Raw genomic sequence first — 14,175 nt, forward strand, 5'->3', positions numbered from 1 at the left:
GCTTTGTGTGAATTGCAGGTCTTACAAATACAGTCAAAAGCATTTTAAGGCACATGTGGCATGTGAGAGCAAGTTAAGGTGTCCATAGTCAGTTGCTGTGTGGCAACTCCAACCTCTTGCTTATTGCCTGTTACCTACACGATCCTTCTCTTCACTCTAATAAATTGGCATGAGATGAGCAAATCTAAGTACTGGCAACTAACACAAACCACCACAAAAGTGGCCATATTGTCATCTCAACATCTCTTGCTCTACTTTATTTACAGTCTCCAGGGTTGTAATCCCAGCTGGTAGTTTTAATCAGTAGTGGATGTACTTTCACAACAAATTGGACCTTCTCCTTCTTGGGCATCAGAGATTCCTTCCACAGATGACTGTGGATTATGAAGAGACAAATTTTGGGGATGTTGGGCAGACAGTTTTCTCATATCAAATATCTGAAAAGCTAGCATCACTCTCTGGCTCACAAGAGGACTTGGCAGCAAGTCAGACTGTGACTATCCAGAAGACTCTTCCCTCAGTGTAAGAGTAAAAAGACACAAAACGGAAACTTGCAACAAAGCACAAATAATTCTATTTAGAAGTCAATACAAAATTGTGGACTACAAGGCCAGCTGCAGGAGCTGTCTTTTTCTTGTGAGTTTTGAGCCAAAACATGGGATAACATGGCAAGCACCATCAGAGTATGTAAATATCTAATCATGCTTTTCCCAGTCTGTAGCCATTAGCAAATGCCTTACTACGAAACTCCAAGTGCAGTAGGGTTTTAACAGCCTTTTTCGTCCCTTTGCTCTGGGATTTTTCTTTTCTTGGCTGTAACTAGTTGCAACCAGTTGTGAATAAGTCGTTATCCCTCTGTGCAACTCACAGCAACTAAAAGAAACCAGTGTCATTATGCAATTAAAAAAAAAAGAAAAGAAAAAGAAAAAAAATAGAAAAGTTTTGTTTTATGGTTAATTATCCATGGTCTATTTACAAAATAAATCAACCCATTGTGCACCACCAGGATTTGTGGCCTCATTTGAACTTTGCTTTTCATTAATCACTTTAAAAATAAAAGCTAACTAGTTGGTTCTTTTCTTCATTTTGGTTTATTACTTGCATCTGGGTATAAATTGAAAAAATGGTGAAAGAACAAAGTATGGATTATTCACTCTCAGTTTCATCACTTACATGATCTCAGTCTTGTCTTTCTCCACGTGCCTAAACAGATGCACAGTCCAAAAATTCCAACATTCTGTAAGAAATGTAATCACAAGAAGATTGAAATATTTTTTATACTCAAACTTTGAGTTATAAAAAAAATAATAGCAAAAAGCTTGCCTTAAAAAACGAAAAGGTGGGCGAGCATCTACAAACATATTTAAGCTACTGAAGGAGGCAAATGAAATTACACATGTAGACATCCAAGTAATATACAAATGTTTGTGACAGCTGAGTACAAGGCTATTTTGTTTAGATGAAATCTACTTGCAGGCAGGCTGGAGAAGGCAGAAAATGGATATCTGACTTCTTTATGGTGCTTACAATTTATACAAGAAACCAGAAATATTTTTCTGAAAATGGTTTAATTATGTAAGAAGTTTAGCTCTTGTCCCTATTAGATGGCAGAGGACTACTGAATTTCTGAAAACTAGCCAAGGGAGAGGCTGGAAAAGGACATTTTTAGCTGCTCTTTTAATAAAACCCAACTAACTGTAATGGCACTTATTTCATTCTGACAGGAAATAAGATACATATTAGCATAACAGTGAAATTCTTAACTAAGAAAGACTGAACAATTTATTTGTCGCCACTATGAACTGTTCAAGTAAAACTGAAAAATAAGAAAGGGTGATAAACATACATGATAGAAGTATATACAATGACAGTATGTGAAAACGCCATTCCTCCTTTTTTTTTCTTGTTATTTACCAGCCACCGTTAAGTGTCCTTTGCCTTTACTATGGCAAACAGAAAGTCAGAGTGCTCCACTTAACTCCTAATGAAATGCTACAGAGAAAGTTGGGCTGTCTGGTGGTCAAAAAAATGTGAGTTTGCTGCACTCCAGACTACAACTTTTTATTTCTAAACTCCTGACCTGGATATGAGTATAAAGATGATTGAACTTACCCAAGAGGTATATCTTAAAAACTAAGACAAAGAACTGAAGCTAAGAAACTGGATCGTTAATACTACATATTATTACTAATAGGAGCTCTGAAAGATAATTTTTGCTTGCCTGTTGATATGAAAAAGGACTGTAGAAATTTGAAAAGTTAAAGAAACCCACTGCCTCCTCCTCCTCCACTTTGCAGATGGCTGAGATGCTTTAACTTTCACTTCCAAACGTAAATTAGCTCCTACTTAAATGAAAGTAAAAATTTACAGCTGCCTCCACCTGATTGCAAAGCACAGCGGCCGGCCGGGCTGGGAGGCTGGACAGGTTTTCAAATAAAATAAAAGCCTCTTTAAGCAACTCCTCGTATGAATGCCTGCCCTTGCAGCAGCAAGCTGTGGCTCTACAGCCGCTTTCCATTATAAATGCTAAATTGGGAAATGTTTAACATTCTTTGTTTAATCTTTGCAGTATAAAGAAAAAACAGCTGATTCTCAGAAACATGACAGCCTGAGGAACCATTAGTGATCTGCCTCCCCCTTCCTCAAAGCAGAACAGGCCATTTCCAGCCTCAGCGGCGACTGGTGCTTTGTAATCAGAAATGTATATTTGGATGGAACTTAGAAGATGGGATTGAAACTTTGTCATTTTGTTGTTCCAGTGGTGTAAGGGGCCGAAGGCAACCAAGATATTTAATAAAAAACGTGAAGAGAAAAACAGTTTAAGAAATATATGTAGTGTAAACAATGGACAAAGGTGGTTTCAGATGCTTTCTGCACTGTTTTCTGTCAATATCTTTTCACAGTCCTTCTGTGAAGGAGAGCGTCATTATTTATTTTGATTTAAAACATTATCAACCGAGTGTATTTTTCTCTTGCTCACAGTAGACTCAAAGCAGCGAGTCCATCTATTCTGCTGCAACCAGTCACATATAAATCAGCACAAACTCGGGAACGAGCAATCCTCTCAGCTGCTTACACAGACAAACTCTCTTTGTATCTTGTCTCTGCAAGAACTTCCCTAAAGGGGTGTTTCATCACGTGTCCAAAAAGTCACACAAGTCAGAGGTTTCTTTTGTTGAAATTATGAAGTAATACCTCAAATCAAGTCCCCACAGAAACTGAACTAACTGAAATGTTTAGGGTTTTTTACAAGATTTTACCCTGAAGCACACTTTCCAGATCATCAAGTTCAGCTCCCTGCTCTCATCTACTACAGATATTAAAGGTCATTTCTTAAAGGGTTTTTTTTCAGGCTTTGCATCGTCAAGGTGAAGAGAGCTTAAACATCCTTATCACCCCAGCCATGAGCATTGAGTAGCTGGCAGTGACAAGACCAGACATCCAGGGAACAAATCCATGAGCAAACGAGGATGCTCTCCTTCGCCACAGGGGTTCTGACAGACAACACGGAACATCCTCTCCTGGAGCTCCCTGATGGAGGCACTCAGTACAAACAGAGCCCTGCTTGGTTTAGTGAAAACACGAAAACATTAACATGGTACAGAGGCAGAAGTAAGGAGCATCCGGGTGCTGGCCCTGCTCGAGGCACGGCATACACGCCCTCAGCACCGCCGGACTCGGGTGGCCCTTCCCTGCAGGTGTCACTGCCACCTGCACACAAGGGTTAAACAGCAGGGCAAGAACACACAGCTTCCCTCCCGGAGAAATGAACCAGCTGCCTTGTTTGCCGTGAATGTGGAAGATAACAGCTTTGAAAAGAAGGGCTGCAGGAACATTCAGTGCAGCTAGGCCTGATACTTCTGTTACAATTACTCAAGAACATTGCTTCTTGCAGCATTTCCTAGGGACTTCTGCAAGGCAAAAAAGACCAGTGAACGACTGAAGGCGCTAGCAATGAATTACTGATAGGGAAGGACACAAAATTGTCATAGACTTCAACCAAAGTGTGAGAGTTGCAAAAACGACTGTTCTGAGGAAGGGAGGGAGGGAGGGAGGAAGGAAACCTTGCAGAATAATTGCTAGATAAAAAGCCTACCATAACTAATTCAGCACATTGCTGGATACAGTAAAATAATTTAGCTAGCTATTTTTCAAATATACCCAACCCTAAGTATGTGTCAGGGAAGAGAAATAATGAAATTTTGAAATAAAAATTAATGTAGAGCTCTTTTCATTTTTGTTGCTGTTTTTAAATCTTCAGGGTTCATATTTAACCTTTTCTCTAAAATAACAAACTTGAATTTAAGAAAACTAAGGCACAGATCTTCACAGAGACAGGACTCAAACAGCTTATGTTTAAAAATAAAATAGCAGAGTCTTTTTAAGTTGTGAAGTGAAGACTTATTCATTAAAACTGAATATTAACATCTCATTTGAGAAACTGTTCAAACCATCCCTTTTGCCTATTTTGCCTATGAATTTAGGCAGACAGAAGTTTCACAGGTTGCATGTCTAGCATCTGGTCAAGTCAAATCACCCTCTCCTCCATAAATTAAAATTAGATTTCCATTCTGCAGAACACACAAAATTCCCTCGTTCTGGTTGCTGTTCAACAGTGCATATATAACCAGAGTTTTAGCAGCAGGCATTTACAAGGGCTTTTCCCTTTTGAAATGAGAAAATACTCAGGAAATAACTAAATGTTTGTTTGACCATTAAGGAAGGTTAGTGTCTTGATAGCTGCCCACCCAAGCTTAATCAAAGCTGGGGAGTGAAGAGCTGGGAAGTTAGGGGTAACCAAGTGACACGTAGAGAAATGTCTCAGTAGCTGAAAAGCAAGCAGATGCCTTTAAGAGGGGAAATTGCTTGTCTTCCATTAGAAGTTATCAGGTTTTGTACACCTTTTCCAAATAAGTCTCCCATTGCAATCAGTGCTGACAAAAAATTTACAGACTGAGACTCTGAAAAGACAAGCAGAAAGTAATTTTCACTCAAAGACAAATGATCACTCTTTTGATTAAGTCAAACACTGAACTCATTACTGAGCATGTTCTCTGTAAAGTTACACCATTTACATCTTCCAAGCATTTTATAAAGGGCTGACAGCTATGAGGGACACCAGGATAAGGATTTTAAGGAGGTTGCTCTCTTCCACCGCATGCAACTATGTTATAAACTACTATTGATATGCTGATTTGGCCACACCTTACAATTACATAGGTTTTCAGGCCCTATAATTCCTACAGGATAGTCTTCCAGAATTTAATCATCTGATGACCAAGGTTATTTTAATTTACATATTGTCATTATATTATATAGGGTTATTGAATCTTATATATGGTTGGTGCCCACAGTTTGGTCTGTGAGGCAACACCGGCCTGAAATTTAAATAATTTTTTAACCTCTACAAAATATTTCAATGCCTTCTCCCTATGTATCTGAATTGATTTTATATGCACTAATAAAGCAGGTTTAGAATACTTCTGAAAGGCACAATAGAACAGTATCTGCCAGTATAATCCCTAAGAGATTCTTTACAGAGACACAAATGGAGGCAGAAGAAGTTTTCATTGCCCAGAGCCAAAGCAAGGGCTGGTTTCAGAATCCAGGTGTTCCAAAACATTTCTGAATATATGTGTACTCCCCAGCAGTTTGGTGAAATATATTTACTCAGATTAAAACATACTTACAGAGCTTAAAATATTCTACTTCCTGTTTTCACAAAACCCCGTTTCATTTAAAGCTTGTCTCAGGGTTGAGACAAGCTTTTCTCACTGTTGAAAGATGTCAGCTTCAAAATCTTTTTTTCCTATTATGTCTGAAGTGGGCATAATTCACATGCAGACTCATTTTATGGCTCTTTTCTAATGCCAGAAAAACACTTTAAAATAACTGAGGATTGAGCCCTATAACTTTAGAATTGACCTAATAGACTCCTGACATCATATCAACAGAATTAGTAGCATTACACTGGGGAAGAATCTGTCCAAGAATGTGCACACAGATAAGAACGATTCGTAAAGGGCAGAAGAAAACAAACCTTGACACAATGCTCACAACCACAAACAGGTCAGATCCTCAGAGGATACAAGTAGGAATAAATTGGTTGCAATAGCTACAGGAATAAATTCTTCCTGTAGTATGAATAGAAAAGAAAGAATGAACTTTTCTTTATTACTGACCCATTTCTTCCCTTTTTTGAAGCCGAAGAATGCTCTTTTTTTCTTTTTTAAAATTATTATTTTAGCAGGGCTATATGTACTTTTTCTTGCATTTGACAGAAGTAAATTAAAATATCCCCACCAATTCTAATTAGAAGAATCTCTGGATCTTTATGGATATCAGTCACTTAAAACAGAAATTAATAAAGTTCAACACAACCTAAAATGTCACTGTTCTTCTGCACTTTCTGCTGTTACACAGAGACTGACCTGACACTTGTATTAAGGTCAGGAGAGAAAAGGGAAAAAGCTTTCATTGTATACATCCAAAAGTTGGAGGGAGGGGGAGAAGAGAGAGGAGGAGAGAAGCAGAAACACTGTGCAGAAGACAGGGATGATCCAGAGCACACTGTGACAAGAAAATACTCAATAAGAATTCCTCCAGCCAAAACCAGATCTTAAATAGATCCATTGTCTTCCAGCCTGAAGCCCTTAAAAAGGCTCAAAATTAAAGTCTGTGGCTGTGGGCACCCAGTCGTTCTTTCCTTTCATCAGGATTTGCAGGTTTTAATACAATCTGTCGTCAGGAAAAGCAGTGAAGCTGTACAGTCCAGAGAGGTAACAAAAGCGAAAGGCAGGCGAGAGTTACATAACTGGCTTTTTACATAAATATTACATTGAGAGATATTTTGCTTTTCAGAAAGGAAAAAAAATATCAAAAAACCCCCTCAAACTAATGTCAGAGAATTCAATCCAACTTCACTTACTCCTCGTCCCTCTTTCACTTTGCAACACGTATCAAAAGCTGAATTGAGGTGTTCCTTTTTCTTTTTTCATTACAACTAAAGAAATAACCAATTCAGCCTTAAACACTTCATAACAGATTGTCTTGTATTACCTGAGAAGTGCACCACATCATGGAAGCTGGAAAAAAGTCTTATTTTCAAGCATAAGCAAGCTTGCCTTGCTTATCTGCAGCACAGGGCAATTAGAAATGACCATGGATGTTAAACAAGCTCGCCTCTGTACAGTCTGAGAAAAGGGAAAAAAACCCTGCAAGTCTCCCCATCTGTTATTTCCCTTTTTTTTTTTTTTTCCCCTCTCTTTGGCTGTAGAAAAGCAAAATTATGCAAGAGCTTTTGAATGTAAAGCCTGTGTGTGCTTTTTCCCTTTTTGTCTCTGTGTACACGGTATGTGCTATTGCGTAACCCAGCACGGAGTGGGCGGTGAGCATTTACTACTGACTTACACTACTCCTCACTGAGCAGCCAGACACACGCAAAGCAGTGCACAGAGGTGGCATGGACGTGCATTTAAGGCATGTGCCATGGAGAGAGGGAAGCCAAGCATGTAAAAACAGAACTGTGCCTTTCTGAACTAAATGCAATTTTCCCAACCGTTTTGTTTTCATGCCCTTTGGTAAAAGAGCAGATGCATAACAAACCCCACAAACCGCTCTGCCCAAAAGTAAGGTTTTCCTCCCACACACCCATGCCCAAATCCTATTAGAAACTCCAAAAACCTACCAATTAATGCCATTGTGACACTTCTTCTAACAGGTATAAAGATGCCTAGCAAGCTCTTACTGATCATGAAGGTCCATTAAGGTTACAAAGAGAATTTTTTTTTTAAATTAATACTATACATGAACCATTTAATAATTTCTTTAGGACCTACTTTAGGCTTTCAGGAGCACAGAAATCAGACTATGCATAGTGTGCAATACAAAGCCTTGGATTTTTTGAGATGACTGGGTATAATGGAAATATGAGAATTAGAGACCAGAAACAATGGAAGTTCAACCTATTTTGTTATCTTGTTAAACCTGCCAAAATATTCATGTTGTTCTCTCTTTTCCACACACCCAGAGTCATCACTTTATACAGACAGGCCTCTAGCTCATTAATGAGAATAATTTTGAGTCGGTAGGGGGAATGGTCTCATTCACACAGGTGAATGCCTGTCACATTGCTGAATCCTTTGCCTCAAAGGTGAGACATGGCTGGGCAGATTCTGCCTGCTCCCACTTGACACAAGGCCCTACAAAGCAAGGGAACACCACCAGGATGGCACAACACTGGACTCCTGGGCATCCATTTATTTATTGGGGGTGGGATTTCTCTAGTGAAGTCAGTGGGATTTCAAAGCATGGTAACACACTTTAAAGGATGCTGAAAGACTGAAGACTAAAAGGAAGTTTATTACAAGCCACAGCAGAACTGAGCCTCATACCAGAAATGAAACTGAGTGTGCTGATTAAGAAAAAAATATAAAATAATCAAGAAATCAAGTATCAATGCTCTTAAAACTGCTCTTGCATTATCTTTACTGGAAAACACACATTCCCCATATTATCTTCTTCAGATTGTGTTTAATAGGCAACATGTTTTTTCTTCACAGATCTGATATCGGACATTTTTACAGGTCCTAAAATAGCACAGTGAGCAAACAAAAACTCCATGTTATAAGACAGGCAAACCCTATTTTAAGGAAATTACACAGATATGCAATGCTTCTGACTATTCTGTGTATTTTTTTTTTCTTTTACTCAGGTCCACATCTACTAACCTGGTATTATCAGCCAGCATGCAGTCGGAATCTCTGTCAGGCTGTTAGGAAAAGAAAACATTCATTCACTGTCTTGCACATGCTTATTCATTTTGTTTGCACATAAGTGGAATCACATTGAAATTATCCAGAAATGTCTTACACAAAAAGTCACGTGCAGCCTAACTAGTCCGATTTTTCTTAAAATGAAAGTGACCCTTAAAGGAAAAGAATAAGGTCTTCATTAAATGGCACCTAGTCATGCAACCTGAATTAAGCACTTAGTAATACAGATGGGGCCAACTCAAAACATGCTCAGGCATATTTCCTTTGCTCACCAGGGGAATGCTGGGGGAAAGAAATGAGACCCAGAAGGCAAACTCTACTTCCCTGTCATGCAGCCACTAGAAATGATGCTCCACAAGCAAACTTTGAGTGATGCTATGCAAAGTGAGTATTTCATGAAGGCTGAATGAGAGGACCAGTACATTAAACAATGAAAGCCTGCACTCTTCTGCCAAGACTGCACGTGACAAAGCACATATTTTTCAGCACCATTTATACACTTAGTCTTGATGTTTAGTATATCCTCATCTTATGGGATGCAACAGGATGTTATACAAAATAGATACAGAAAGAGACTAAGAAATAACAGCTAAGGGGAGACAAGCTCAGATATTGGGCAGCTCTAACGCTGCTGTGTGCTTGCTTTATCATTGTCCAGAGAACACCTATTTTTAAGCCCTTGTTAGCATGTCAGATTCTAAGCAACTAGCTGTGGACTCTACAGATCAGATTCAAACAGAGATCTGACTCACCTAAAAATATGAGGACACAAATAAGGGAGTTCAGAGCTGGTATATTCTGTTCTTGAGGGCTATCAAGTGAAGCTGAATAAAGTTTCCATTATAACTCACTTGCCTTCAATCACTCAAAAATGTTGGAAACTTCACGGCACAAATTTTCTGCTCCTAACGTTTACCTAATCTTAAACTTCACAAAAACTTGAATAAACAAAAGTTCATCTGTTTTGCACTTACAGAATATTAAAAGACATTCAGAGATTTAAGCGAAAAAGAGAGAGCTGAAACTATCTACAGAAAAAGCACAGTAAGGGCAGCTCTAACGCTGGTGTGCTTGCTTTATCATTGTCCAGAGAACACCTATTTTTAAGCCCTTGTTAGCATGTCAGATTCTAAGCAACTAGCTGTGGACTCTACAGATCAGATTCAAACAGAGATCTGACTCACCTAAAAATATGAGGACACAAATAAGGGAGTTCAGAGCTGGTATATTCTGTTCTTGAGGGCTATCAAGTGAAGCTGAATAAAGTTTCCATTATAACTCACTTGCCTTCAATCACTCAAAAATGTTGGAAACTTCACGGCACAAATTTTCTGCTCCTAACATTTACCTAATCTTAAACTTCACAAGAACTTGAATAAACAAAAGTTCATCTGTTTTGCACTTACAGAATATTAAAAAACATTCAGAGATTTAAGCGAAAAAGAGAGAGCTGAAACTATCTACAGAAAAAGCACAGAAAACAACAGGAAATACAAATGGACTCATAAAGTCAATACTGGTTAAATTTCTTTCAAGAAAAAGGTTTCTACTCTGATGAAAATACTTCAACTTTTAAAATTATACACACCTACAAAATCCTACCAGACCTTTTATGAATACCATCTTGGATACATATTTAGGTCAAAAAAACCTAAAAAACCACCCATGTGGGTGCTAAACCCCCTTGTATTTGTATCTAATTGTATATTACATTCTTTAATAGCTCTGAAAGATGCCCTCCCTACAAAAAAAACATAGCTACAAAGTAATCTTATTTTTCACTATGTTAGACAGCTGGTTGGGATAGATTTTTTGGGGTTTTGATTCATGAAACACATTAATAGCAGATGCCTTTTGCATGTATCAAAGATACTACAGCTCTGTATTTGCAGAAAAACAATGTGACTTCTTATTAAAGACTATCATAAGGGAGAAACTAAGGTTATAAACAAGTTATTACTCTAGGATTTCACGACTTTATATGTAAGCTTAATGTTTCTCAAAACAGATTCTGTCTTTTTAATGACTGTACGAGAACATAAGCCCAGTGCTGGGTTGCCATGGGCTTTTAATGGCAAATTGAATAATAAAAAAATATTAAAATGATAGAGACAAAACCAAAATATACTAGGGATGCTTGCCAACTGTTCCTGCTAGTTAAAGAATCAATAAACCTTTGCAGAGCTTGTGCAACATGACTTCACTTGCAACAAAAGTGATTCAAAACAAGAATGCTTTTCTTGGCAATTTACCTTCACTTTTCTCCTACCAACTTTTCTTTCACATGAACCTTTTGGACTCCACTGTTTTGGAATGACCATGACACAGCAGAAGTTTCTAAACTTTCCCCACCCCTCAGCTAACCTATTAAACATGTGTAGTGGTGCTATTTCCTAGTGGTTCCTACAGACTGATATATTTCCAAGAGGGTTTTAGTCAACATGAATGGCAATAAAATTGGCAAAGACTCAGAAAGCAAAGTCCAAGGAGACTAGAAAATAACTCAGAAAAAAATGGTCTCTGGATAGTTTTGCCATGTCTGCCAGAACCAAAAAGAATAGAGGTTATGTCAGTGTTTCCATAATAAACACCAGTTTTCAAGATTAGAACTCAGCTGCAAAGATCTGATCCAGACTGAAATCAACACATGTGGGATTTTAGATCAAGAGTAAATTTTTTCTTTAAACTTATATTTCCCCTGCTGCAAAAGCAATCTAATGTTATAATTTAATCTGGTAAGTAATTACTAATTTATCAGAATTAGGGAGAGGAAGCAGAAAACAAAATTCAGAATTCACAGTAAATGCTTTCTGGGATTGCATAATTTTCCTTCCAGATATTCCCTGTGAGATTTTGAAAAGACTGTATTTCTAAAGTAATTGTTGGATCAGTATAATCCTTGTCCAACAAACATAAAAAAAAAAAAAATCTGTTTTGCTCCCTAAAGGCAACATCTTGTTTTGAGGCAAGTGTGACTTTTACACTGTGCAGCAGACACAGGAAAATACTAGGAGGGATTCAGAAGAATTTACAGGATAGGCCAGTTAATTTTTGAAGTACTGTAATTTCTCACATTACTTCACTTCCACCACTCCTAAAACACAGAGGTTTCATCCTGGGGGAGCCTGAATAACTCAATGATATTCAGACAATGGGTAGATCACACACCTGAGGCATCCCTGAAGTGCAGAGGGCACTGGGAGGTGTAAGAGCTGTGCCCAGAGGTGAGAGCATCCTCCAGCCCAGAGGCTGGAGCTGCTGCTGCTAAAGCCACCAGGAGCTGCAGCACCTGAACCAAGGCTGCAGCTCCCTGTTTCATGAAGCTTTAGCACTAGCTCAGGGACAAGAGGAAGTGCCTGTATCAGTAAGGCATTTCCCACAGCTTCTCATTGTTCATATACACATGACTTCAAACTCCTCTTTGAGTTTGATTCAAGTACCTCAACAGATACAATAAAAACAGGCACCTTCACAGGACACTTCATGTGGCTTGAAAATCAAATTTCCAAGAAGCACCTAGGTAACAGGAAACAGTAAACTGAGTTTGTTAAAATATACCTGGAAGAGTTTATTTTCAGGTATCAAATCTGAGCAGAAAATGGCTTGCACCAAACCAAGTAATTATTTCAGGAGTAAAACCCAGATATGCTGAGCTGCCTTTTCGTTTTTTATCTGCAGGGAAAAATTATTTTAAACTAGATACTTCAGGAAAACCTGCATTACATGAGTTAAATACCACAGTAAGCCTTTTACCACTTGATATTTTAATTTTCTGCCTTTGGTTGTTTTGTCATACTAAGTATGGCTCGTCCGAATATGAATGTACACATGCTGGTGTTTGCCTTTCCTCTGCTTTGCTGCAAGTTCCTCAGAATACTGACACTTCACAATACTCATCAGCCAGTCAGTTTATTTTGAACACAAATAAATTAAGAACAAGTGAATTTTTGTAACACAACACAAAACATTGTTAGCAGTATTTCCCCTGTTATCCATTCATTTTTACTCAGGACTGTCAGAGCACCTTGTACAAAAAGACCGACTCTTATGAACATCCTGCCCTGTGAGCAGTTCCAGTAGAATCATGACACCAATTAACCAAACAAGGTATTGTTCAATTACCCAAATCTGTGATAGATGTACTATTAATTCTACTCACAAATGGCAAAATAAGTTCATAGATTCTAAATAATTTGTACAGGTTCTCACTCTAAGCAATGGTTAAGCTGGAAACAGAATGCCAAACTCTCAGCGGCCAGCCTTGCTGCAAACTCCTCAATACTACCTGTATTATACAGAGTAAAATAAAACACAGCACTGACTAGTTTCAGGCATTTTCCAGCATCCTTGATTTATCTGAACAACCTCATCAAAGACCAATAAAATAAGAAAAAACTGACTTTTCATCCTCTGAATAGCTGTAAAGTTTTCTTTATCTCTAGTAAAGTTAAGACTTTACTGATTTTAACTACCTGTATTACAGCTATGGATTTGCCAAAGAGAGAGAAATATGTTAAAATAGGCATCAGAGACTTAGAAATAGGAGGCTTAGACACACATATATGTGGACAGACTCAACATTATTTCTGAAAGTGAATTTTGCACTTAAATGCTTTCCTCAATACTCTACCACCCAAGTTCATATGGAGAGACTGTAGGACCTGAACCAAAGAAGACTGGTTGTACAGCAGAAGCAGAGAGTTGACAAGCACAGTGTGTGAGGCTTGCTGCAAATTAAAATTAAAATAGAAACTAGAGGTAGCACTTTTTCAAACTGTGGGTCAGGACTTTTATTTTACTTACTTATTTTAAGGTAAAATTACAAATGCTATGCTTTGACTTCAGAAGAAACTACACAATGACTTGTATTAAACAAATTCTTAGGTATAGTAAATCTTTTGTCACAATTGCTGCTCATATTGGAAGGAAGTTTTCTTACCTTTTTACTTTGTTTGCTGAGAGCCAACAGTGTCATCCCCTTAGTCAGTGTCAGCTACTCTTTTATTACACAGAAGGCAAGTAATAACGAAACTGTGCTGATCTGCCTGCTTTCACTCTATATAGTGTCTATATTTATAAGCTTTTGCTTCTATCTGAATCTATATTTATCTGCTTTTTCTGCCTACAATGCATCTGCTTCTTGTATGCACAGACATTATACATACACATGTGTGCATGCACACAAACACACACAGACACACAAACACACATACGGGCATACCCAGAATATGGGTGCTTACAGCAGGCTTCTGTTCCGCAGCAACATTTGTATAAATATAAACATATGCAGTACACACAATATAAACCAAGGCATGCACAAAGAAAATCATCAGCTATTGCTTGAATATGCCTTGCTGGCTATGGGAAGGTTTATTATTCAGCAGGCTGCCTAGTCAAGAGG

At 38.1% G+C, this 14,175-nt stretch overlaps 1 protein-coding gene across 15 annotated transcripts in view; it reads right to left on the bottom strand.

Moving 5' to 3' along the window:
• ZBTB20 (zinc finger and BTB domain containing 20) overlaps positions 1-14,175 on the bottom strand; it is a 473,219-nt gene that overhangs the window by 228,019 nt on the left and 231,025 nt on the right. For 2 of the 15 annotated variants that reach the window (XM_039717817.1, XM_039717818.1), the window contains exon 5: positions 1,174-1,237. The exons of 11 other annotated variants lie outside the window; for them this stretch is intronic. The gene's annotated coding sequence lies outside the window, so the exon portion shown is untranslated. Of the gene's footprint in view, positions 1-1,173; positions 1,238-8,729; positions 8,771-14,175 lie in introns of all 15 variants that reach the window. 2 more of the 15 variants (XM_039717815.1, XM_039717821.1) reach the window with 2 other exon arrangements.

This window comes from Passer montanus, unplaced genomic scaffold (assembly GCF_014805655.1).
Source record: "Passer montanus isolate IOZ18808 unplaced genomic scaffold, ASM1480565v1 scaffold39, whole genome shotgun sequence".
NCBI classification, from domain to species: domain Eukaryota; kingdom Metazoa; phylum Chordata; class Aves; order Passeriformes; family Passeridae; genus Passer; species Passer montanus.